The sequence below is a fragment of the Prionailurus bengalensis genome, chromosome X (genome assembly GCF_016509475.1).
Source record: "Prionailurus bengalensis isolate Pbe53 chromosome X, Fcat_Pben_1.1_paternal_pri, whole genome shotgun sequence".
Taxonomy (NCBI): Eukaryota; Metazoa; Chordata; class Mammalia; order Carnivora; family Felidae; genus Prionailurus; species Prionailurus bengalensis.
Window position 1 is genome coordinate 11,736,707 of NC_057361.1, and position 27,071 is coordinate 11,763,777.

Here is a 27,071-nt window from a genome sequence, read left to right on the forward strand (position 1 = left end):
AACCAGCCTAGGGCTGAGAACTCTCACATATAATCTAAAACATAACATCCTCACCGTGGATTACAAGTCCCTCCTTACCTGGCCCCTGACTACCCCTCTGACGTCATTTCCTACCAGCCTCTCCTTCACGGGCTCTGTTTCTCCACAAAGCCAAGGTTATACTTCAGGGTTCTTACACCTGCTCGTATTAAAGGACAATTTTCAAGAAAGGTAAAATCATGACTCTCGTATAGATGTAAAATGAACATGTGTTAAAAATTTTACTTAACTCGTTGCCAGTGAGGAAACCGGTAAGACGGTACAGCCAATTCAAATGAGGATCCAAAAGACAGACACATCGATAGATCAGGGATATTGAAATGAATGTGCGCAGGGAGCAAAATTAGCTTCTTCCTCAGTACGGGAGGAGAGTCACTTGAACCTCCAAGAGAAATAATTTACTACATGTCTAGAGACCTGTGCTATTTTGCATCCCTATCAGTTACCTGTAACTTACCGAATTGTACAACAACTCAAAGGCAATAAAAGGCACAGGGTCCCTAGAGGATCAGAATCAAATGACCGGGAAGGGTGTGCTTTAAACTAGGATTTCTCATCTTCAGCACTAGTGACATTATGGGCTAGATAATTCTTGGTTGGGGTGGGCGGGACTGTCTTGCACGCCGTGAGATGTTGAATAGCATCTCTGGCCTCTACTCACAAGATGCTAATGGCACCCTCCCCCTAAAGTTGCGACAACCAAAAATGTCTCCAGGTGTTACCAGATGTCAAGGGGGGTGCAAATCACCCGTAGCTGAAAATCATTACTTTAAACGATGTACAGTTTTCCAGTGGAACACACATTTTCCCCTACTCTTGTTTTTCTAAGTGGAACGTTTCTCTCTCATATCCTTTCTTGGCGCTCTGTCACTTTATTCAAATCTTTGCTGAAATGTCACCTCTTCCTGGAGGTCTCTCTTGCCACCCTGTCTGAAATAGAGCCTGTCTTCCTTTTGCCCTCTGCTTTATTCTTCTACTTCGGCCAGATCTTTCTCTTAAAGCGTTCTTGTTTTTTGCATGGCTTCCTCACTCTAGAACATAAGTTCTGTGAGGACACAAACCTTGTCCAGTTTGTTCGCTGATGTTTTCTAAGTTCTCAGTACAGCGCCTGGCACGGGGTAGACTCTCTGGAAATGCTTGTTGGATTAATGAATCGATCAATGCATGGTAGAACCAAGACAAATTTACATACCCCCCAAATCTCCTACAAACAATACATTAAAAATATAAAACATAAATAGAGATATGGAGTTTTATTTTGCTGAAATAAAACAGCCATCTGAAACTTGACTAGAGAGTGAACTCCCGGGGTGCCAATTCTTTTGAGTTGGGCCCCCCTCTCCTTCCATGTGACTTTGTGAAGACTGTTAAAGCCAACTTCCTTAAACAAATTAATAGTACGTCAAAGTTTATTACTCATTAACAGGGGAGCTAGCAGATGGAGAATGCCAGTTTGGAAAAAAGTTCGAGGTGCATAGACATAGGTTCTACATGGGGGACTGATTTCACGCACAACTTGGTCGCTAAGTGACGACACTGGTTGCTTTCATAGAGTGCTCATTTTATCACGACCCCAAACTGGTCATTTTTTTACCAAGTGGCATAGGTTAATAGTTAGGGCTTAGGGCCTTCAGGAGCATCTTTCCATAATTGCTAGACATGAGTGATTAGTCAGACATAACAGGTTGTATGTTCAAGACATAAGCAATAAGCCACCTCTCTGTGGCTAGATGTCCCAAGTTAACGAGGTTTGTCCCCTGATGAAGGGGCACATTAACACAACGGCACCAAAAGGTACCAGGTAAAAGTCAACCAATGTGGACAGGTCCTGCTTTTTTCTTCCACACAGCTATTAGCAGATTTCTTTAGCAACCAAAGACATTGACCACTCAGTTCGCTTAATTCTCAATTTGAGGATAAACCTTTTTTTGTTAGGATTCACTACATTTTCTACCACGCATCACTGCACCCTGGGATGTAATCAGCCTTGATTCAAGTGTAATTGATTTACGGTAAGTCTCTGTTTTGGCTCATTAGTCTAGGACAATTGAAATCGGCATTAAAACATTGTCAAGATGAGGTTACTAACGGTGCCTCCTTTCACTAATTCAAAGCAGATTAGTTCACCTCTCTGTGCAAAGCTTACTTATTTTCGAAATGGAGATAACAATAAACTTGCCTCATTGGATTTCCACAGCTACCAAAAGAAAACGGTGACTCTAAACAGTTAAGAGCTCAACACATTCCTTAAAGGTGATCATCCTGATAATCCGCATTGTGCCGAAATTAATGCTAAGATTATCACCAAAAACAAGGCCAAAGTTTAATACGCTATTACCAAGAACTTAACTCCCCTGAGAGACCTATATCAGTCAGAACCCCAGACACCTAAAAACCCCAACTTGAGAAATCCTGTTCTTTACCAAAATGCAAGGCCGTGGACGTAGTGCCGACAGGTAAATGCTCAACGAAAAAGGCTGTAATGACAGTAAGTTTAATGCAAAGGTGGAACTAGAAATGTAGTAGCACATTCTCCAGACTCCTTTAACGAGGGTAATCGCTGCCCCCGAACCACACTCCTCACACGTTTCTATGTACGTTTCTCGCGTGCTGCAGTGGAGAAAGTCACGCGATGCAATATGCGGGGTTCGTAACACCACTGCCTAGCAGCAACCTTTCTCTCAGGACAGCCCACGAATCTCTGCAGGCGTGTTCCCAAAAGACCTTTCTTGGAGAACGCACAAGACTCGTTCCCCTGGCAATGGGAGCCCGAGGGCCTGAGGCTGCCAGGAGCGACAGTTGCCTCAGCCTTGCGTCTGGGCCCCACCCGGACTCAGCCTCACCCTCCTTTAGGGCCCGTCTCATCCCTGCTCCCATAGCGCCTCACCACCTGCCTCCGAGCGGCCCTCCACCATCAGCTGGCCCTGAACAAAATTGCAGAGAGATGACGCTTGCCCTTTGTCCTGTCTCTGCTGCCTCCCAGCCTCTAGCCTCCATCACCAGTGATGCCAGCTCAGTCCCAGAAACGCTGGCGGCCAAGAGTTCAAAGGCTTAGTCTAACTCTGGGCACGTGCATTTGCACTGGTCATGTTTCAAGGCAGAGCAGGGTGTGACAGGCCCGAGGCTCAGGAGCCAGGAGACCTCTCTTTAGAAATGATCCTTCCCGACCCTCTGTTCTGGTCATCCGTGAAAAAGAATGCTGACCCTTGGGGCGCCTGGGTGGCTCAGTCGGTTGAGTGTCTGACTTCGGCTCAGGTCATGATCTCGCGGTCTGTGGGTTCGAGGCCCGCGTCGGGCTCTGGGCTGACAGCTCGGAGCCTGGAGCCTGCTTCCGATTCTGTGGCTCCCTCTCCCTCCTTCTCTCTCCCTCTCCCCCACTCACACTCAGTCTCTCTCTCTGTCTCAAAAATAAATAAACATTTAAGATTTTTTTTAGGGGTGCCTGCATGGCTCTGTCGGTTAAGCGTTCGGCTCGGGTCATGATCTCACAGTTTGTGAGCTCGAGCCCCGCATCGGACTCTGTGCTGACAGCTCAGAGCCTAGAGCCTGCTTCGGATTCTGTGTCTCCCTCTCTCTCTGTCCCTCCCCTGCTTATGCTCTGTCTCTCAAAAATAGATAAAAATGCAAAAAAAAAATTTTTAATAAAAAAGAAAAAATAAAAAACTAATTTAAAGAATGCCAACCCCCCTCTATCACAGGCTCATTGAGAAAAGTAATGGGTTTAACGGTGATAAAATAAATAGAACAATAAGAATACACACTGACCATGGGACACTAGCTGAGGAGTGCGATGAATGCCAACAGTAGCACCTGAGAACCAGGGAGACTAGAAAAAAATTAAAGAACATGGAACTAGAAATCTCTAAACCAGCAGTTACCAAACTTGCACCTCAGCATCTGTTGGAGGAGGCCTCGTTAAAACACAGATTGTCAGGCCTCGCCCTGGAGTTTCTGAGCCAGCAGGTCTGGGGTGAGACCTGAGAATGGGCACTTGTCACTCATTCCAGGGGATGCTGAGGCCGCTGCTCCGGGAACCACTCTCTGAAAAGCCTAGCCGTAAACTTGTGATTCTCCACCATGGCCTTACATATCACTGGGATCATTTGCGAGAGGGAAAATCACTTTGGGTCAAGTTTCCTCCTCACAGTTTTTTGATTTAAGTGGCGTGGGGTGCAGCCTGGGCATCGGGACTATGACAGGCCCGGGCAATCTGTGTCCAGGATGGAGAACCATTGCTCTCCACCAAGAAGCAGCATCAACAAATCCGTGGATCTTATTGTTATGCCCTGCCTCTGCTCGGCTCACCTCTCTTGTGCACTTGCTACAACAGCTCCCTAGAATCTTAGGGGGGTAGACCTAATGATGGACCCAGCTAGCTGAAGAGAACAGGCACATGGATCCAGGTTCAACACCCGCCTAGGTACAGTCAGAGCTTCAAATGGCACCGAGTAAATTTTAAGTCTTGGCTATCTAGGTTTTCAAGCCCAGTTATGTACTGAAACCGCCTGGGAGACTTTTAAGCAAGCCTGATGGGTAGCCACATCCAAACCAAGATTCTGAACCTTTGACCACCCACGGGAATCACCCAGGAACTTTAAAAAATACTGGGGTACCAACTCCAGAGCTTCTGGTCTGGACGGAGTCTGGATATAAAACCCTCCCGGGAGATTCTAACGTACACCCAAGGTTGAGAACGTCTGGTTCAAACCAAGCGTCTTCCTGAAGCATCTACAATCCTCACCCACCAGATGGTGACAGAACTTATCGTGGTGAGCATAGTGTGATGTATAGAATCGTTGGATCACTATGTTGTACGCTATGTTGAAACTAACATCACCTTCTATGTCAACTATATATTTCAATTAAGAACATAAAAGTTAAAAATAAAATTTTTAAAAGATTGAAAAAAAGAACAAACCCAACAACTCCCCCAGGGATTCTCATGTACAGGGAGAGCTGAAACCCACTGCTCTAAGTGGGAAAACAGAAAACAGGTAACTCACTAACTGGCAGTTACAATATTATTGTCTTTTTAAAAGTATGCATTTGCACGGGCGGGAGGAGACTGAGGTGACATGCTCCAAAATGTTAATAGAATTCTTTCTGAGAGATGGGATTACGTGTCATTTTCCACTTACGCTTTTCACGATTTTCTACAAATTTCCACAATGATTATTCTAGAAATCAGTGAGGAAAACATCCCACCAACATTGCTTGGTATTCAACACTAGAATAACAAAGCGGAAAACCATGGTACCTTACTTTTGCACCTCATTTTGCCCAAAGTAATGAATCTCCAAGTGTACATCATCACCAGTGTATCAAATTAAACCCTATAAACTCTTCTTGTTTCATACATGAGGCTGGCTTCAGTTGCAATCTTTGACTTCTTTAGTAGACTATACGTACAACATTATGTTGATTGTGTCCTTCTGTAAGAGATTCTTTAGAGAATATCACTTGCAGGCGTCCTCAGTCACTTACTGTTAGGGGATTTTATGATGATGACATAAATGTGCATTTCCCTGCAAAGACAGACATTTACCTCTAAAATCCAAGCATGAATCACTTCCCAGAAGTGCCCAGCTAATGCAGGGATTTCACAAATGACATTTTCTTTATGTCAATACAACCTCTGGCTTCCTTTTCTGAAAGATAATCTAAGCTCCGAGCCGAAAATGGGCAGTGCTCTGAGACAGACTTCGATAATGGTTTTCACAGTTTAATGCTAAAGGACTTTGACGGGATAGATTGAAATCATAGCATTTCTTCCCTCAAAGTTACAAAAACTACTCAATAGGGCTCAAAAAAAAAATATGGCTACAGACCATACAACGTTTTGGGTACTTGGTTCTAGATAAAGGAGAAATTTACTTAATTAACACTGTAAGGTTTTGTTTCCTTTTTATTGAAATAGAAAGTATCTTCTTTTATTAAAAGGAATTGGTCATGGACAGTTGGATACCTTCCATTTTGTACTTAAACTGCATTTCAAAGGAATTAAAATTTGCTTTGTTCTTATTCCAGAGCTCAGAAACACTCCTAAATATTGGGATGCTTTCAGCCAGGTGATTTCGTTATTGTCTTAGTTCTTAATGCATAACACGGGGAACATCTACATCACACTAAGCTCTTTCAAAGGTATTTGTTACCATTTAATTCTATTACCTAACAGGTGCCAGGGGCCGTGCTGGTCTGAGATAACACAAGGATCACTGGGATGCATCCCTGCTTTCAAGGCATTTGCAGATTGCAGGGGGGCGATGCTGACATTTCCACATCGCTGAATGCAAATCATTAACTGAGAAACCCAAACAGGCCATAGTATACAAACAAAACGCTATGCAAACACAGAACACAATAGATAATAAAATAACGTGAGCCACACAGCAATGCTGAGTTGTGTGGATAAGGCCAGGCAGCTCAAGGGGCATATGTGAAGGAAAGTGGATTTCAGCAATCAAAAAAGGGAGGGGGGAGAAAAAGGGCAAGAAAACGCCCGCTTAGACAGAACAGGGGGAGCAATGGTTTATGGGTAGAAAAGTTCACATGTGCAGAATCAAGAAGGCATCACCTGGAGCTGGTATCCTAAGGCATGGTCACCTTGTGGATGGTCTTCAGTAGTGAGGCGGGGAAGCTAAAAGTTCATTTGTGCCAAGTGGGGAGCTGCTGAGGGCTTCCGAGCAGGAAGAGGGTGTGATCGGAATTCCGCTGCAAGAGTCCTGCTCCGGCAATGGTGTGAAGGCTGGCCTGGGGTGAGGAGAGGCGGGAGGCAGGGAGACAGGTAGGAAGCTGAGGCAGGGGGTGGGTGTGAGGCGATGGGGCCTGGGGTCCGGGCAGAGCAGTGATGTCACTGCAACTGCAGCACGCCCGCCGCCCCCCAACCCCCCGCCAGGTGACCCCTCACTCTCTTGGCCTTTTCTCATTTCCTGCTTCACTTACTTTGCCCTTCACTCTTGCTGCCCTGGACTTGGGCCTCAGACAGACTGCATACAGTTTATGGCCTACAGTTCATAGACTCTGTTTTCTGGAGAAGGTGAATGAAAATGAATAGCTTGGAATTGCTATTTCTGCATGACATCTCTATCACCGACCCCGACTCTCTGCTCTTGATTGCAAAAAAAAAAAAAAAAAAAAAAAAAAAAAAAAGCCAAGCTGAAAAACTTGACCCAAAGATACACAGAAATGTGTCTTTCAGGATAAAGGGCAAATAACACGGGTTTGTGTGTGTGTGTGTGTGTGTGTGTGTGTGTGTACATTGTTGAGATTTCGTGACTTTCGTGACTTCCATCCCATAGAATATGAGCTCTCCCAGGCCCTAGCTCCCAGAGCGCAGCCCTTCAACTGACTTCCAAAGTGGTAGGAGGAGTCAGAGCCTCTCCCAGTCCAGTCCCACTGGGCACTGAAGCGGTTCAACGGGTCCTCACCTCCGAGTGAGGCCGAGTCAGTGCTGGGAGATGAGGCCATTACGATGGCAGCGGGCCTCTCCATCACGTGTTTGGCCAAGGATCATCAAGGCAGGAGGGATCAAGAGTAGGCGGGGAGGTGCGTACATCGGGTGAGACCGATCACCTTTCGCCGGAGAGTACATCTTAGTCCAGAACCTCACCCTGCCACACTTCGGGCTGCCTTCCAATAATGCGAAAATTCATTACCCAAATTCTGCTCGGGCGGAGAAAAAGGAATAGTAAGAGATTCCAAATCTTGAACGACCCTGTGAGAAGTGAATACATCATGTACCACTCCGGACTTCCCATCAATTTTTTTTTTTTTGCTTTGACTCACACCTAAATGTGCTTACATTTTAACATTAGCATATCCTAATTAATCGTCAAATACCAACAACTGTAACTCACGGAAGGCCAAACAATGGCGAGAAATCTACTTATTCATGTGGAAAGGTCAGCCCAATTAGAGCAGACAAAAGCTTGTACTGTCTAATGTGTCGACTGTCTACCAGGTACCGGGCGTGCAAGAAACACTAAGAAAATTAATCCGAGCCTTTGACCTTGAGGAATTCATAGAGAGACATGTAAATACACAGTCCTAATGCAGAGAGATAAGGAGAAGGCATATGCTAATTTGGTGGCTTATTTTCCCAAATGGGATGGCAAAGCAGGGTTTAGTGTGTTATATGGTACATGAAATCTATTCTGCAGGAACGTAGTAAGAATGCTTAGCGATTTTAGACATGTTCTTTTCATCCAGCGCTTGAGGTGCCCGTGCTGCATGGGTAAAAGCCAGGACGGAGCTGCTAACGTACACTCAAGCCCATCATGTTCCCTAGATTCTGGCCCGCGTACACGCAGAACCACTGACTTCGTGGAACACGTACTTTGCAGGTTCGGAATCAATTCTTCACAGGCCCCCATGTGGTGAGTGCTGTTCTCATTCCTGCTTTACAGATGAGGACGCGGTTACAAACATAGGCAACAGCAACATCCCATCGTAAGTGGCACACGGGACATTTGAATGCCACTCGTGTTCCTCCAAAGTCTGTGTGCACTGTCTGCAGACCGGCTGCCCATTAGTAGACTGTTATCGACCTCTGATGCAATAAGGAGCTTGTGCCAGAATATAAATCAACTGCATCAGTAAGGGACACTTTTTAATTTTTTTTTTTTTTTTGCATCAAAATTTTCTCGCCAGAGTAAGCAGGGCATTGATTTACATTCTGGTGCCACCTCTTATCTTGTCATGAATCAGCACTTCGTGTCATACTGCACCAAAACGACAGTGACTCCTAGAGAGACACTATCTTAGATCACTGGAGAGCTTTTATCTTTCACATCTATGGAGAAAGACTATTAAAGGGGACTTAGCTTGTCTTGAGACAGAAGTAACTGAGAGGCACGTGGCTACTACTCTAGGGAATCCGTTCCCAAATTTCCAAACCTCCTGGTCACTTTGAATGTTCTTCGTTCTGCTTCCCAAAGAAACATACATTTTGGAGGGAAATGGCAATCTTAAAATTGGCTGGGGGAATTTTTTTTTTTTACCTTTTATTTATTTTTGATAGACAGAGGGAGACAGAGCACAAGTGGGGGGAGGGGCAGAGAGAGACGGAGACACAGAATCCGAAGCAGGCTCTAGGCTCTGAGGTGTCAGCACAGAGCCCGTCGTGGGGGGGGCTCGAACTCAGAAACCGCGAGATCATGACCTGAGCCGAAGTCGGCCGCTTAACGGACTGAGCCACCAAGGCGCCCCACGGGGAATTTTTTGTAATGATATCATTGGCGAAGCTTTTTGGCACTTCATGAATACTCTGTCCCCGTGACACATTTAGGTGCCCCAGTGTCCAGGACAACAGAGGTGATCGGAACCAGCTCTCCCTCTCTGCTGGCACCTGTCAGCACACACTCCTGTACTCAGGGGCTTAACCAATTATTTCCTTTACTCATGTGATTCCCTACCATCATTTACAAAGATGTATTTCTAAATATGTACCTACTCTATGATCCAGCAATTCCAAGAGAAATGAGTCTGTCCAGGAAAAGGTATGTATGAGAATGTTCATAGCAACCTTATTCGCAATAGCCCCCAACTGGAGAGTGGATATATAAATGGTGTATAAATTCACCTCCTGGACATATACAGCAGCTATAAAGAATAAAGTACTTTTATATACACAGCATGGGTGAATCTCACAAACATAACAACCAGTACAAGTAGCCATACAGAGAATAGTACACTATGAATCTATTTATGTGAAGTTTAAGAACAGGCAAACTAATCCATAGTGATCAAAGTCAGAATAAAAGTTACCTCTGGGATGTGCGGGGAGCAGGTAAAGATTGGTAGGAGGTGAAAAGGAGCCTTTGGAGGGCTGGAAATGTTCAATTCAGTATCTTGTTCTGGAGGGGCGCCTGGGTGGCTTGTCGGTTACGCATCTGACTTCGGCTCAGGTCATGATCTCGCGGTCCGTGAGTTCGAGCCCCGTGTCAGGCTCTGTGCTGACAGCTTAGAGCCTGGGGCCCGCTTCAGATTCTGTGTCTCCCTCTCTCTCTGCCCCTGCCCCGTTCATGCTCTGCTCTCTTTCTCAAAAATAAATAAAACATTAAAAAAAATTAAATATCTTGTGCTGGAAACTTCACTTTTAAGAAACCTGTAAAAAATACTCCAAAGAGAAGCAATATTTAAAGGATTTGGGGGTTCAGTTAAACTCAAAATGTACACATCTCTTGACTCTCAATTCCACTTCTAGAAATTTCTCTTAAAGAAATAACCACGATTATACAGAAACATTTAGCACCAACATACTTTCAGGGTCCCGTTTATAACTGGAAAAAATTGGAAACTACGTACAGTTTTCACAATAGGAACCTGGTTAAAGAAATAATGATTAAAAAAAAAAGAAATGATGATATAGTCACATAATGAACTATTAGAAGGAAATAAAAGATGAGCTTGTAGAGAATATTCAATGTCATGAAAAGTGTTCATATTAATACTGTATTAAATGAAAAGTGGTAGGTTACAAAGCAGCATGTAAAATATAAATATATTTGTGTTTTTAAAATTTGTACATATTCATACATTGTACACATGTAAACTAAATATATGTGTCTTACGAAACATATATGATATTGTACATAAAACTCTGAAGGTAGATTCGCCCATATGTTAAACCCAGGGCTTTTATTATGGGTAACAGTTTACTTTGATCTTCGGGCTTTTAAAATTTGTTCACACACTTTCAACAATGAACATTTATCACTCATGTCATCAGAAAAATATTCACAGTAAAGCCTTACGCTTTGTGCCTATTACATAAAATCTGTAGGTTTCCAGCACTGTGAAATGCAAATGAGGTAATTAGACAAAATTGCATCATTCTTTGTGAAAAAATGTAAATCTGTCAGCCAAATATCAAATGGGTACATTAAAACACTCTGAGACTAGCGATTATAACCCTGAGTGACCTCACCGTACAGGACCTTCACCGGTTTTGAATAATAATAAATATGCAGCCTGGTGTCGGTAATTCTCGGTTAAAGGAACCTTGAGCTGAACTCACTTATTGGAAAAACCTCCACGATCCTCTAGCTGCCATCATTTCCTGAACGTTTTGGTGGAGATGGAAAACGATCCGGGCTCAATTTTAAAACAATCGTGTTTCCCTTTGTCCCTCTTACCTCGAAGAAGGTGTCAATTAAACCAAAGGGAAATTTCACTGCTCTGAAGTGTCACCAAATAGGAGGTGCGTTGTATCAGGAGTTGGAATTCTGTGCTGTCACTTCCTTCTCGTGACTGAATGCTCACAGACCCAAAGACAGGTATTTTTGTTCTTTTGAGACAATGATGTGTTTGGGACACCACTGTAGCAGCCTCACTGACTGCGTATTTTAACAACCCCGAGCTAATTTTCACCGGTGCTTCGGCATTCGGAAGTTACCAGATAAAACCACGTCTATGTGCTTTGTTACAAAACCCCTACAAGGGATGGCTGTAGGCAGTCGAATTTTTTTCCAGTGGGAGAAAGGTAACTATGGTAACTATTTTAATCTACTAACATTATAATTTCATGTTGGCAAAAGCTGCCTATAGCTCTATTTGTAATAGTCAGCTATTAAGGGACTCTTTGAGAACACTCTTCTGGAAGCACTAGTCTTTCTCTTCTCCCTTTACCTGCTAAGTAGTCATTAAAAGAAAATTATACAGGCAAAAGAACCCAGTTAGCATTTTCAAGAGTTTCTGAACCATTGCTTTAGCTATTGGTGGCTGATGTGTTTTAATGTAGCTTACCTTTTTTTTTTTTCCAAAACAGACTTTTCCTAGACTGTAAATACGCCCCAAAATCGCATACCATTGTGCTGTTTATACTATACCGTGTACTCTATTTAAAAAAATACATTGGGGGTCCCCTAGCTAGCTGCTGGGTGGTTTCCCCCCTCAAAGCCCCTCGAAGGTTGGGTGCTGGGGTGGTGAGCAGGGGAATCAGAGTTGATAATATACTCTGTTTAGGCTGTTTGTGTTTTGTGTATCGGTGAGAGTAGGATAAAGGTCAGCCAGAAAGGGCTTTAAGATCCACTGGCAAATTGTGATTAATTTACTAGAAACTCTGGTCTGCCAAAAAATATCCAAACCAGGGGTCAGCAAACATTTTCTATAATGGGCCACGTATTAGTTTCCTAGGGCTGCCTTAACAAAGTATCCCTAACTTGCTGGCTTGAGACAACCAGAAACTTACTCTCTTACAGTTCTGGAGATCACAAGTTCAGAATCAAGCCGTTGGCAGGGCCGCATTCCCTCACAAGGCTCTAGAGGAGAACCTTCCCTTTTCCAGCTCTTGGTAGCTCCTGGAGTTCCTTGGCTTGTGGCCACACCATTCCCATCTCTATCCCCAACCTTCACATGGCCTTCACCTCTGTGTTTGTGCCGCCTTCTCTTCCGTCTCTTGTAAAGACTTGTGGGGAATAAGCCTAGGAATTCCCTGAGCTTGAGCCGATGGGTTAACAAGGCATAAAGAAATAGAAAGCCACAGGATGAAAAGCATCCAAGATTAGGTAAACAGTATTAGGTAAACAACATGAGGTTCACAAGGCAAAGCGCCCCCAGTATAGAAATAGGAAACCTCAGGATGAAAGCATCCAAAGTTAGGTACTCAGGGCAGAAATGCCCCCCCAACTTAGTACAATAGCAGAAAGCTGCTTTCACAGGAAATAAGGACCGAAATAGGCAAACAGGGATATAGACCACAGCAGGGTGAGGTTGCCCGGAGTGGAGCTAATTAGCAAAAGAAAGGTGCCTTGTTGACCCTGAGGTAGCATGCTCTGTCTGTCTTGTCCCCTAGGCTAGCTAAGATAAACAGATGTGGCACTTCATGCCTGCCATAAACAACCATCTGCCAGGTGCCAGGATTTTGTTTTGTGTTGACCCAAAGCCCTAACACCGCACCCCTTCAAAACCCCCTTTCCCTCACACCCATGAGTTAATGTTCACGGTTTCATTGTCTCTCTGTGCACGCCCATCACGCTCCTAAGCCTTCTGATCCTAATAAAAACGAAGTGAGGACCCTTACTCGGGGCTCTTGTCTCCTCCCAGACATTAGCCTCTCTCGCATTTCAATCCTGTGTCCACTCTCTTGCTGGACAAGAGAGAACTCCAGACCCAGAGTCGATGACAAAGACTCTTGCCATCAGATTTAGGGTCCACCTAGGTAATCCAGGATGATCTCCTCTGGAGGTGCTTAATTACATCGGCAAAGACTCTATTTCCAAATAAGTTCACGTTAATAAGTTCTGGGTGTTAGGATGTAGACTACCCTTTTGGGGGCCAGCGTCCAACCCACTATAGGCTAGATAATAAATATTTGAGGTTTTTTAGGCTATATGGTCTCTGTTACAACTATTCAACACTCCCACGTCAGAGCAAAAGCAGCCATGTACACAAGTACACAAATAGAGATGATTGTGTTCCAATAACACATTTCCAAAAACAGATAGTGAGCCAGATTTGGCCCATGGGTCACAGTTTACAGATTCCTTGTCTAAAACGCTTTCCTGGAACCCAAGGACCTTAACAGTATGGTAACCACCAGAAATCTCTGACATTAGCTCATCCATTCCCGAGCATGGAACATGCCCAATGTCCTCTGAACAGGCTTTTCTGGTTTCCCACTTTCTTGCTTACTAAACGTTTAGTTTCTTGCAAGAGGCGCCTGGTACAGAGAGTGCTCAAAGTGAGTAGTTGTTATTAAGTACTTCAAAAGTTAGGCATGTAGACAACTAATAATCGTTTTTAGGGGATGGGACGGAGATGCGTTTCGCTTTCCTTTATATACTGAGCAAGGTTGTCAGATAAATATAGGATGCCCAGTAAAATTGAATCTTGTATAAACAATGAATAACGTTTCATTACAAGTAGGTCCGCAATATCTTATGGGGTGTATTTATACTAAAAAATTATGTATTTGTCTGAAATTCAAATTTATTTGAGCATTCGGTATTTTTATTTGCTAAATCTGGCAACCTTAACCCTGAGCATTTGTTACTTTCATAAGCAGAGACAAAATGATCATGATCACTAGAAAAAAATAATAAAATATAAAGTGTTGCCATTATTACTCTCTTTTCTTTTTCCTTTTTCCTTTAGTTGCACATGTGATGCATAGCTGGACTTCCCCCAACAAGGGGTGAGAGTGTCTGCTTTTCTACACTCTCATCACCCCTGGATATCATCATTTTATTTTACTTTTGTTTACTTTTGAGAGAGAGAGAGAGAGAGAGAGAGGCAGAGCATGAGTGGGGGAGGGGTTGTGAGAGAGGGAGACACAGAATCCAAAGCAGGGTCCAGGCTCCAAGCTGTCAGCACAGAGCCCGACGTGGGGCTCGAACCCATGAACCGGGAGATCGTGACCTGAGCTGAAGTCGGACGCTTAACCGACTGAGCCACCCAGGCGCCCCTGGATATCATCATTTTAAAAAGTTTTGCTAATCAATGGCATAATAGTAGTATCTTTATTTTTTGCCTGTTTGTTTTTAAACTAAAATGTTCTTTATTATGAAAGTAATATGTACTGGTAAAAGAAAGCCTGAGTGTTCTAGAATGATGTAAAAGTTATTAAAAGTCTCCCTCAACCTATCTCTTCCTCCCCAGTTTACTCAACTAAGAAGAAACTGTTTTTAAGATTTTCTTGTATATTTTATCTGGATTTTTGTATGCCTATAGAAGCATATGTTTTATATCTATATTTTCTATACAGAGGACATCGTACATTATTCTTTGCCCTGCCTTATTTTATTAGTAATATATCTTAGACACTTTCTATACATGTGAACACATAGCTTTACCTTAGTATTTAAAAAACTAACCTCTAATGGAATGGCAATAAAAGGCACAATGCAGGGAATACAGTCAATGACCTTGTAATAGCGATGTATGGCTCAGCCACACCAGTGGTGAGCACAGCATAATGTATAAATTGGTCAATCACTAGGTTGTGCACCTAAAACTAGTGTAACATTGTATGCCAACTATACTCAAATTAAAAAAATCAAAAGAAAAGTTACTAGCAATGCCCCTCGTATTGACTTGAATCACATCTGGTTTTAAGTTTGAACATAATTAACATTATCATAGAAGTCAATGTTTATGCATATGGGCTTTATATAATTATAAGACCAAAATAGACTTATTAAGACCAATATATAGAGGCACCTGGGTGGCTCAGTCAATTGGGCGTCTGACTTCAGCTCAGGTCATTATCTCACGGTTCGTGAGTTCCAGCCCCGCGTCGGACTCTGTGCTGACAGCTCAGAGCCTGGAACCTGCTTGGGATTCTGTGTCTCCCTCTCTCTCAACCCCTTCCCCGCTCATGCTTCGTCTCTCAAAAAATAAATAAAAATATTAAAAAAAGACCAATATGTATAATATTGGTCATATGTGTGTGTGTGTGTGTGTGTGTATAATATTGGTCATATATATATATAATATTGGTCATATATATATATATGTGTGTGTGTGTATAATATTGTTCATATATATATATAATATTGTTCATATATATATATATGTCATATATATATATATATATAAATTAAGACCTTATATAAGACCAAAATAGACAAATTAAATTGAAGCTGCTAGAAAAATTTAATTGAACAACATTAAGTTAATAGTGATGTAATTTTGCTGACACCTACGTTTTACGGCAGAGAGATGTATTCATGTGTTTTATGGTATAGTGGCGGTCAACATGATTTTATGTTATTTTATTTTGAAGATGGTGGGTCATGGCTTTAGTCCTTGTCATTGTCCTTAATGCTAATTTTCCTTTTTTACAACAAGCGTATTTATAATTATGAATTCTGTATCCTTTTAGGGAAATTAATTAAATAGTACAAGCCAAAATACAATTATTTTTAAAGGCTTATTAACAAATATTTGTTTATTGTATAGTCAATATTATAGTTACTGGAAATAAACCTGTTGGTCAGTAGAAAAAATGCAATATTCACATCCCATCTGGTCATAAGACAACAAAGGTGCTTACTATTAGGATAAGGTTGCTTTTCAGTATGTTCTGCCTGAGCTAGAGAGAGAGAGAGAGAGAGAGAGAGAGAGAGAGAGAGAGCGCCCTGCAATGACTCAGGTGTTCCCCAGGATTCTTTAATAGCCCTACTGCAAGATATTTGCACAGACACCCATTGTGACATTACTGGGCAAAAACATATCATTTTTGTCTTAAGTCTTCTTTTGTATATTTCTCTTTATCCTGTGACAATTAAAGTAGTATAATACTGATCTCTACTGTGTTGATTCGATTATATCAAACCACTTTCAATTTACTAAATAAGTTATACAACGAGTCATGTTCTACGGAAGTGTTATAAATGTAAATGATAACTGCGAGAGAGAAGTTTTGCACCTGTCACTATTGACAGAACTTAACAAGGGCACAATGGTGGTCAGAAGATGGTTGTTCCTATTTTGACCAAAGAACATTCCAAACTGGCAGTAATTAGTTCTGCTTATCAGACAGCATATTAAGAGTTAAATACAGTCGCATCAGGCATGGATGTGATTAGACACACAAATGCAAATGTGGACTGGGTTCATGTATAATGTAATCAAAGAGATGATGGGTCAACAAACAATTTCCGTGAGGGGGTCACACAAGACGTATTTCCCCTCTGTGGGCCATTGAGTCTTTGTTGCAAATACAGAACTCTATCATTTTACAAAAATAGCTATACATGATGCTCATATGAATGTGCGGCTGTGTTCCAATAAAAGTTCATTTACAAAATGAATAGTATCTTGGATTTGGCCCCTGGATATAGATGATCCAGAATGTAATTATATTTTTACGGATCATCATAGAATTTAAAATACAAAATTAAAAGATTCTTAAGGAGCCCAGAGAATATATTTCTCCTAAAGAATATTGTTCATTCTGCTTACTTCATCCTGAATATTATTTCTTTTTTAATACTGCTGTGAATGAACCCCTTAAATTCTTTTCATGATTGTATTTTCTAACTGGTGGTAGCTGGCTTGAAGTGGAAAGTTACTGATTTGTATATGTTGATCTTACATCTGGCTTACTTATTAAACTCATATATTCTGCTAGGGTTTGATAGATTAAATAGGCTTTTCTAGGTGGTTAATGATAAAAACTCGAGATCATGATCGTTTCTAACATTCGTATATCTTATTTATTTTTCTTGTCTAAATGCACTGGCTAAGAATCCCAGAATAAGGTTGACTGAGCAAGTGGAAGCAGCCAAACTTCTCTTGTTGCCTTTTCAGCATTTATTTATTTTTTTTTCCATTTAGGTGACTTTGTTAAAGTCTTGAAAAATTCTTCTAGATCTTTGATATGAAGCAGATAACAGGGGGCCAAATTTGTCACATCTCTCTGGATCCAAGCCCCAACACCAGTAGCTGCAGCTTCTCAAAAATACTGGCACTTGCCCAGCTTGATTAATTTGCTGACGGGCATATAACACTCTTAGGTTACATATAAGATATGAGAAACCCATTTCTATATCAATCATTAGCAAGGGGTATGGGTTTGGGCTCAGACCAATCATTAGGGACCGTCGGATGATATGGAATCAAGGAGCGTGGTCATCAGAGCGGTCTGCAGGAACCACTTAAATTTCGTAAGCGCTTCATACTGCGGATGGGGTCACTTCGGCAAACTTAAGTGCCAGTGACTAAACTACCGTCACTCAGCTCCTAGCCTTCCCTTCTAAGTTCTGTGATGTGGGAGCTGGGCCTTTACAAAACACATCTTTAGGTTGCCAGCCGATCCCAGTTAGGCCCTCGCTAGGAGCGCCAGCAACAGACTGTAAGGCCAGAGAAGGGAGAGGGCCTTGATGTTTCCTGTGTCCTGCTGCGTTCTATGGGCTTCTGGTTGGATTCTTATTTCCCTCATCACCTCAGTGTCGCTTATTTACCCTGGTGGTGGCAGGGCCTTCCTGTAGCAGCAGCTGAATTCAGTTTTCACTTTCTTTCCACACACGCAAAGCCAGATTCATTGTACCCTGCCGCCACCTTGAGACACCAGGGCCTGCCAAGCAATGTGCCTTTTTCGGAGTTTTAACCCCGTGGGCCCCTCCTCCTCCAATCTTTAAAATTTTTACAATCCCCTGGGGCGCCTGGGTGGCTCAGTCGGTTCAGCATCGACTTTGGCTCAGGTCATGATCTCACGGTTTGTGAGTTTGAGCCCCACGTCGGGCTCTGTGCTGCCAGCTCGGAGCCTGGAGCCTGCTTTGGATTCTGTGTCTCCCTCTCTCTCTGCCCTTCTCTCTCTCTCTCTCTCAAAAATAAGTTTTAAAAAAATATTAATTTAAAAAAAATTGGGGGGGGGCGCCTGGGTGGCTCAGTCGGTTGAGCGTCCGACTTCAGCTCAGGTCATGATCTCACGGTTCATGAGTTCGAGCCCTGCGTGGGGCTCTGTGCTGACAGCTTGGAGCCTGGAGCCTGCTTCGGATTCTGTGTCGCCCTCTCTCTGCCCCTTCCCCGCTCATGCTCTGTTCTGTCTCTCTCTATCTCTCAAAAATGAATAAACGTTAAAAAAAATGTTTTAAATAAAAAAAGTTAAAAAAATTAAAACTTTTTACAATCCCAACCTCTTCCCTGCTTCCTGCAGCTGCTATCTCTACACCCTTTTTCATTAGTTAACACTTTATACCTAGCTAACTGTTCCTTATATTAAAATTACTTCCATTAAAACTACTTCTGTGATTTCTGTCTCTTGACTGGGCCCTGAGTGACACCTACAGAAAACGACTTCCTTATGGGCTGTGGGGATTCATGTTAGCTCTCCTAACACCGGGTTTCCCCTGATATTGCCCCTTTGAGGATAACCTTACTTTTGGGGAGAAGATTCCAGCTGAGGATCATAAGTTACACATGATTAAGATAAATAAATAACCTTATTTTTAAATTGGTTTCACTTATACGACGTCCTTCCCATCACTTTTAGGACTTTTCTGTCCTCTAAGGAGCGGAAATTCAAATGATATTTTGTGAAATGCCCCTTTTATCAGCAATTAAAAAGCAAAACCAGGTTAAGGGCAAATAACTATCAAAGCTTTCAGAGTATAAAAACTCGAAGACTGCTCTCACCAAAGTAATTAAGTTCTGTCCACCAGAGAACGTAATTTGAGGAGAAAGAAAAATGAAGCTTCAGGACAAAACACATTATGTTAGCAGCGAAGAAGGCAAAATGTGGGAAGTCAAATAATTTTTTTTACCCTGTGGAAGGAAAAGATCTTATAGTTACGTATATCATTGTCAACCTATCTAATAAATTAATATGTCGAGCAAAATCACTTTTGTGTGAAAAGGAAATTATTTTGCTCCCATGGGGTCAGGAGTGTAGAGAAGTCGCTGAAAAATAGCTCGAGCTGGATGAGAGTGAAACATCAGCATCTTGGTGGGTGTTCCCCACTTGCCTCCGGCGTCAAAACAAAGGATGAAATTTGAAAGTAATAAACTTAACAGTTAGAAATACATGGAACTGAGATGAGTCAATACTTATAAAAAGTTTAGGTTCCTGTAGGGAAAGCCGGCACACATTTCACCTGACGGGGGACGGGGAGCTTCTTTCCCCCGGTACACGGATATAATAATGTCTGAGCCTGTAGACCTCCTAATCCTCAATCTCATAAAGCATCTAAATTGGATGAGAGGACCTAGACAATTGAGCAATTTCTATCTTATCTCCATGCACTGAAGTAAATAACAATTTAGTTTGTGCTTGTTAGCTAGTGGTTCAATTCAATGCAGCAAGCTTTCCAGATAGATTAGATATAGATATGTGTGCGTGTGTGTGTGTGTGTGTGTGTGTGTGTTTGTACAAAGCTTCTGTGTTCTGTATCTTTCCTTCCATCCATCCATCCATCCATCCATCCATCCATCCATCATCTATCCCAGTTCACCCATACCACTGAGGGGGCGTTAAAGAGCCAAAGAAATTATGTCTTCCCTAATCCCCTTGTCATCTTCCTTATATTTTGCTTGTCATGCCAGGAATAAGGGGGAACATAAATGTTTCACAAGAAGTGTTTTCAAGCATTCTATTTCCCACTTTACAAGCCACAGTTTAAAACTTGGGTAAAAAAAAAAGGGACTTATTTTTCAAACTCCATGAAGTTCCCCTCATCAGAACCTTTGACTCATGCTTTTAATTGTGCCTAGGACAAACTTCTTTGCCTGGCTAGTGATTACTTATGCCTCCAGATTCCATTCATGCTGTTTCCTCTTTTGCTCCAATAGGTCTCTTTTATAGCACATTTCACATTATCTTAGAAGAATTCATTTCAGTGATGCCTCCACCGATAGATGAGGGCAAGGACTTTGTCTGACTTGATTGACATCTCTTGTACTTATCTCAATGCCTGGCACATAATGGGTATATAATAAATATTTGCTGTTCGGACCAAGTTCACTGACGATCTGGTTATCAAGACGTATAAACATGAGAATGTCATCAGAATTTTCTGCTTGTTCTTCTGTTTTCCATACCTGTGTCCTCTTTCCTCAACCAGATTTAAAAGTACTTGATGGCAGGGAGTCCATATCTAGTCACTTCTTCGTTCAACTTTTTTCTTCCCTATTTCTTGCCAGGGCTAGCACAGTGTCTTTCTAGAAACTGAACAAATGTGTGGGTTGCAATTTTTCATTTAGACAATGTGGCTGTAAACTTTTTTTTCAGTCATCATACAAGATGAATACTTTGATTTCCCTAAAGCAAATATGTTGTATTATATAATGAAATATACTGTTCAAGGCTTTTTCTTACCCAATGGTCCAAGTCTCTATTCATACTCATTTTTGAATTTCAACAGGTTCCCAGAAACAACTGCCAACCTTCCCTTCTGGGATGTAACAAATTCTTCAAGGCAGTTTGAAACTGCCAGACTGTACGTGGAGCAGGCTCTTTAGTGTAGAGAAAGTTAGAAATAGAAATTCAATGAGCTGAGTTCAATCAACATTTCTAACTTTTATGCACTCAGAGGAGTTCTTAAGAACCCATACATTGGTTGCAGGTGGTTTTCCTTCCACATCTCCTTCTCTCAAAGTTAGCATCGCTAAGCCAGTATTTTAATAGGAGAGGAAAGGGTTGGAAACCCAGCAGCCAGAATACAGAACAGTAAGGAGTGTCTCAGGGGGAAAAGTGGAAAGACGATAATTCTATGGCCTCCTTTGAAGCTTGTTAACAGGCTATACAGGAAGCGGTTGGCATGGTCTCACAGGAAACATTTATTGTCAGATGCTCATTCTCAAATTCAAAGCTAATCATTTCCATCCCTACTTACATCCCAGAGGGCAGGAAGCAGGTTTAAAATATCCTTGAATATCAATGTATGTAATATAAATTTTAAGCATGGTAAAACTGTCTAGAAATGGATTTGGCTATCCTATGTCTCTCCTACAGGTGTAAAGAAAATAATAGGAATGTAATCCCAAGGAAAAATACTTTGGTGACTTATAAGAACATACTGGTATTATCTTGTCTAGAAGTATAAAACATTTTCAAACGTACACTGAAAGTATAATCATATAATGCACCTTTGTTCACATGCCACGATTAAATAGATTTACATCTTTCCCTTTTTTTTATAAAGTGTTACCAACACAGTTATTGTCACTCCATCCCTTCCCCTCTGCTTGAACTTGATGTGTATTCTCCTGTATATTTAAATTTTTAATAACATAAATATATGTCCATAAGCAAGTTACATTGCTTTCTTTTGTTTTGAATTTTTGCCTAATAATATAATGATGCATATTGTGTGCCTTGATCCTTTCACTCAACATTTTGCTTGAGTTTATCCATACTAATATACGCAGACCTACTCCATGCATGTTTGCTATCGTGTGAGATACATTTTCTGAATATTACATCTATCCATTTTTCTTTTTTTTTAAGTTTATTTTGAGAGAGAGAGAGCACAGGGGAGGGGCGGTGGTCAGGGATGGGGGAGAGAATCCCAAGCAGGCCTCACACTTTCAGCGCAGAGCCTGACATGGGGCTCAAACCCATGAACCATGAGATCGTGACCTGAGCCAAAATCAAGAGCTGGACACTCAACTGATGGAGCCACCCAAGCGCCACCCCCACCTTGTCTATTGGGGGATAGAGTTAGACTATCTCCAATGTTCCACTAAATTATCTTGTCCTTGTCTTCTTGTGCACAGGGGTAAAAGTTTCTAGAAATGGCATTGTCCAGTTAATGTGTATGCTTATTAAACATTGCAAAAATGCTTCCCAAACCAAGTAACTAATTTGTTGTCTACTACCAATGCCTTTGATTTTCTGTTTCTCTGTGTTCAACTCTTACCAACATTTGTTGTTTTCAGACTTGAATAATATTTTGGTGGAATGATATTTCATTATTATTTGAATTTTCATTCCCCTGATTATAAATGAGGCTGAGGAGCTTTCCATATGGCTTATTAACTATTGAAAATTTCTCTTCTCTGAATTCATTGTTCATCCTTATCCATGTCTCTTTTGGGTTGTTTTCCTTGTAAAATTTGCCTGTAAAGCCATCTGGGCCTAGCGCTCATTTTATAAATTGATTTTAGAATATTGATTTAATTTCTTTAGTGGATATGTTTTCTATTTAAGTCAATTTTATAACCTAAATGTTTTAGTAAGAAATGAATAATTTTCCAAGTCTTCATTTTGTCCTTAATTTTGAATGCTATTTTAGCTAGGTGTAAAATCGTAGATGAAAGTTAATTTCTCTCATTATTTTGAAAATACTATTTCAATGTTACTTGGTCTATATTACTGCTGTTGCAAAGTCCACTGTACATCTTACTGTTAGTATTGTGATAATCTGGACTTGTTTCTCTTTTTTTACTACTTTTTAAATGTTTTCTTTGTTTCTTTGCCTGCAGGTTCACTACATGTGTCTGGATGTGGGTTTATTTTTGCTTATCCTACTCAGGACACGTTGAATTTTTTAAATTTAGTAATCATTTCTTTAATTCATTATGAAAAGTTCTGTTATCCTGCAAATATTGTCTCTCTGCCAATCCCTCAATGTCTCTTAACCCCTCTTTCATACTTTCCATCCCTTTATCTCTTCATGCTTCATTCTGATGAATATACTCAGATTTACTTTCTTTGTCAGTGAGCCTCCCTTTGGCTATATATAACTTACTGCTTAATTTGTCCAATGGGTTTTTAATTTCAACAACCATTTTTTTCTTTCTAGAAATTCTATTTGGCTATTTTTCAAATGTCTGTTCTTCTTTCAAAGTATCTTGTTCTGTATCTGATTTTGATCACTTCCTTTGTCTTTAATTATGTCAAACGTATTTTTACAGTTCTCCATTAATTGTTCTATTATTTGAAGTCCTTTCAGTTTTAATAATCCTATTTGTTAGGTCTGTGGACTCTTGGCTCAAGGTGGATTTCATCCTCCATTGTTATCATTAATTTTCAAAACTATTAATAATACATCAGTCAAATTCCTGGCAGGCAACATAGGACATATCAAATAGAGTAACTGTGGAGTTTCATAAAAGGACTATTTCCAAATGTGTGAGTTGGGCTAAGAGCAGCCAAACAATAGTGAAACATGAAGTTATTGCTGTCCCACCATGTGTGGCACAAGGAGGAAGTGATTACCAGACCTGTAGTTAGAGGACAGGGCTGCCTGACAGGAGTCATGGCCCTTGGTAGGGGCAGGCTGATGCCACCAACCAGTGACCTAGAATAGGTGTAGCTGGAGAAACAAATAACATGACCTTGCTAATCTATTGTCCTTTAATCTCTTGCCATTACCTCCCATTGGCTGAACGCAATGAAAAGCCAGAAAGCCCAGGCGATGCAATACATGGAGGTCAACCTGCTGGGGAACAAAGCAGGGTGGAGAAGGATGGAGCGTAGATCTAGAGGGGTGACAGGAGGACATTCGGCACAGTTATAAGCTCATGTTCAGTGTTGTCTTATCCATTAGAAGTCCCTGTTGCTTGGTGGAGGGTGGGCATATCCATCCAGAGCAGCTTTCTATTTGCTTCCAGCATAGGCCTTAAGGTATCGCTGGTTGAGTCTCGAGTTCTGTGTTAGTTTTCAGCTCCAGAATTCCTGATCCAAAAGACTAGTTTAAATTCTAACCCTAAATATAGGAGACACATCATTATACAGTCTAAAGGGAGACAATTTTTATTTTTACCCAAAGCACATTCATGAGCACAACTGTTTCTTTGCTGCCTTATTATGATAATGGATGGAATGTTTCAACCTTTTCCACCTTTTCCCTATATACGCAGCCCTTTAAGAATCTTGGCTTTATGCAGGGATTCTGATTCCTACTATCTGCCTTGCAAAAATTGAAGACTTTGTCTTCAGTCCCTGCATGGGTGGTAAAAGTCAAACCCCTAACTCACCCAGACTCAAAACCCCCTTACCCACCAACCAGTTAGATGCTTACCACTCTGGCTATAATTTTCATCATAACAATACAGGAGGAAATATATCAATTTATGTTCTTTTTCATCTATAGAAGAAATTAAACATCACTAACATTCTGTATAAATATTGACCCTGGAATATTCATTCAGTTATATGTCAGATGGTTACAGTCCGTCCATAATATGTCCTGAAGGAAGACGGGCGTATAAAAATGCTGAGCGACTGACGCTCCTATTCAGCATTTATACTCTGTGACAGTTTATGTACTACAGGATGTCCTCAAGTTTTCTATTATAAAAACAAGACCTTTAAACAGTAGAATCTTTTGAAGCTTTGTAAACAAGATGATTCACATTCCATTGTGTTTGTTACAGAATTTTCTGGTTATCTCATGGCAAAGTACTTGAAATAGTTATCAACTCAAAGATGAGTTATTTATTTTTCTCTCATAAGAAGCCTCTTGCCCTCATTTTCTGGAAAAGAACAGAAGCTTTGCATGATGACAAGCGGCTGTCATTAGTTGGCTATTTAGCAGACTTAAAACTAATGCACTAATGTGTCTCCTCAAGGTACATATTCACATTTTAGCAAAGTGTGCAAAAATAGCTGATTTTCTCAGAGATAGTTTATGGAGAGAGCATTTTCAAAATAAATGCTTGGAAACATTTCCAGCTTTATGTAATTTTGTCACCAAAAATGATATATCACTTCTTAAAATGTTATCATAAATAAATACAGAAAAGCCTTGAAATGGACTCTTCTAAACTGAAAAATATCTTTAAAATGCAAAGGCGTACTGGCTTTTAAGCCCATTAAAATATATTTAAAAGCAAAATTTTCATAAACCAGCAAGAACTGACTCGTATCATGGAAAATGGAAATTAATAACCAAATTACAACAAAAAGTTTGCCATAAATGGTGAATGGGATTTTAAAAGACAAGCACCATGGATCAGAAGTGTTTGCTGAGTATGGAAGGGTATCTGTACAGTATACATCCCATAAACAGTGCAGCCTGAGGGCATTAATCATGAGCCCACTGTGGGGATAAATGGAAGGCTGAATAGAAAGAAAATCCAACTTCACACATGCTTCCCTCAATTTTTCAAATGCTTTTCTCTTCCTTGTACCTCATCAATTACCTGGTCTATGACCAAATATTATCTGGAAAACGAAAGGCCCATATGTTAAGGCCCAGGTTAAGTTTGTTTTAATAAACGCTCTTTTATACTACATTGGGCTATTTTCCAAATCCTTGACCGAACACGTTGCTGGAAATGATGAGGTCACGTCTCTGAGGTGTTTCTCCTGGGAAAATGTTCTGTTTGGTGTCACGTCCACAGTTGAGTTTTTATTAAATTTCATCCTACAGGCTATGGTCTAATTGGCTCCCACACAAATTTCCTAGGTCTAGCTTCATTTTGTTGGTTAGTGATTCTAACTTTTGATTTAGTTACCGAATTTGTTGATATGAGCCTGAAAAACACACACAGTAGAAAGTCTAAAAATCCTTGGCATCAACCAAATGCTAAGAATAGAGATTCCCAACCTTTATGAAATAAGATAGTCCCTCATACTCTAAGGATATTGGATTTCCTAATACGCAACCTCTACCCCACCCTCTTCACCATTTAAAAAAAAAACTTGTAACATCTCTTTACTTTGAAAAGGAAATTTAAAGTTGTACTTTTAACATGGATTAGTCCTTAAAATAATCAAAGATACGTGAAAGCATATAAAAAACAAAGGCCTAGATTAAATGACAGGTACACTTGTATTGCTTTCTTGTGTTAAGCATAGTAAAGTACTAGGCTGATCCGATACTATACCATTAACCTACTAGTATAAGTCTATACTACTATACCATACTATATATATTAGTTAATGTAATACCAACTACTGAAACAAATATTTAAACTCTTAAAGGCAGAGAAGTTAGACACTCAGTTGTTATTCGTGTACAGCCCAGTCAATGGCTGAAAGGAAACCTAAGATAATGGTATTATGATTAACGAAGTGGTTTTTATAGGCAGACATTAGGGTTCAAAACGTCAACTCTACCACTTAATAATGGTGAAAGCTTTGGCACTTTTACTTAGCCATTCTGTACCACAGATAGACAGAGACTAAGGAGACACAACTAAATTCAATACGAGATCCAGGTCCAGAGAAAAGATATTAGTGGGGAAACTGGGGAAAGTCACAAAAGAGCTGTACTTTAAGTTATAGTGCTGTGTCAACATCAATTTCCAGGTTTTAATCATTGTACAATCACTACGAAAAATGTAATCATTAGGGGAAGCTGCATAACAGCTGGGAACTCGCTGTACTATTCCAGGATCTCTTCTGTATGTCAAAAGTTCTTTAAAAGGAAAAAGTTTCATGATATTATACATGGAAAACCCGATAGACTCCACCAAAAGTCTGCTAGAACTGATACATGAATTCAGCAAAGTCGTAGGATACAAAATCAATGTACAGAAATCAGTTGCATTCTTATACACTAACAATGAAGCAACAGAAAGACAAATAAAGAAACTGATCCCATTCATAACTACACCAAGTACCATAAAATACCTAGGAATAAACCTAACCAAAGATGTAAAAGATCTGTATGCTGAAAACTATAGCAAGCTTATGAAGG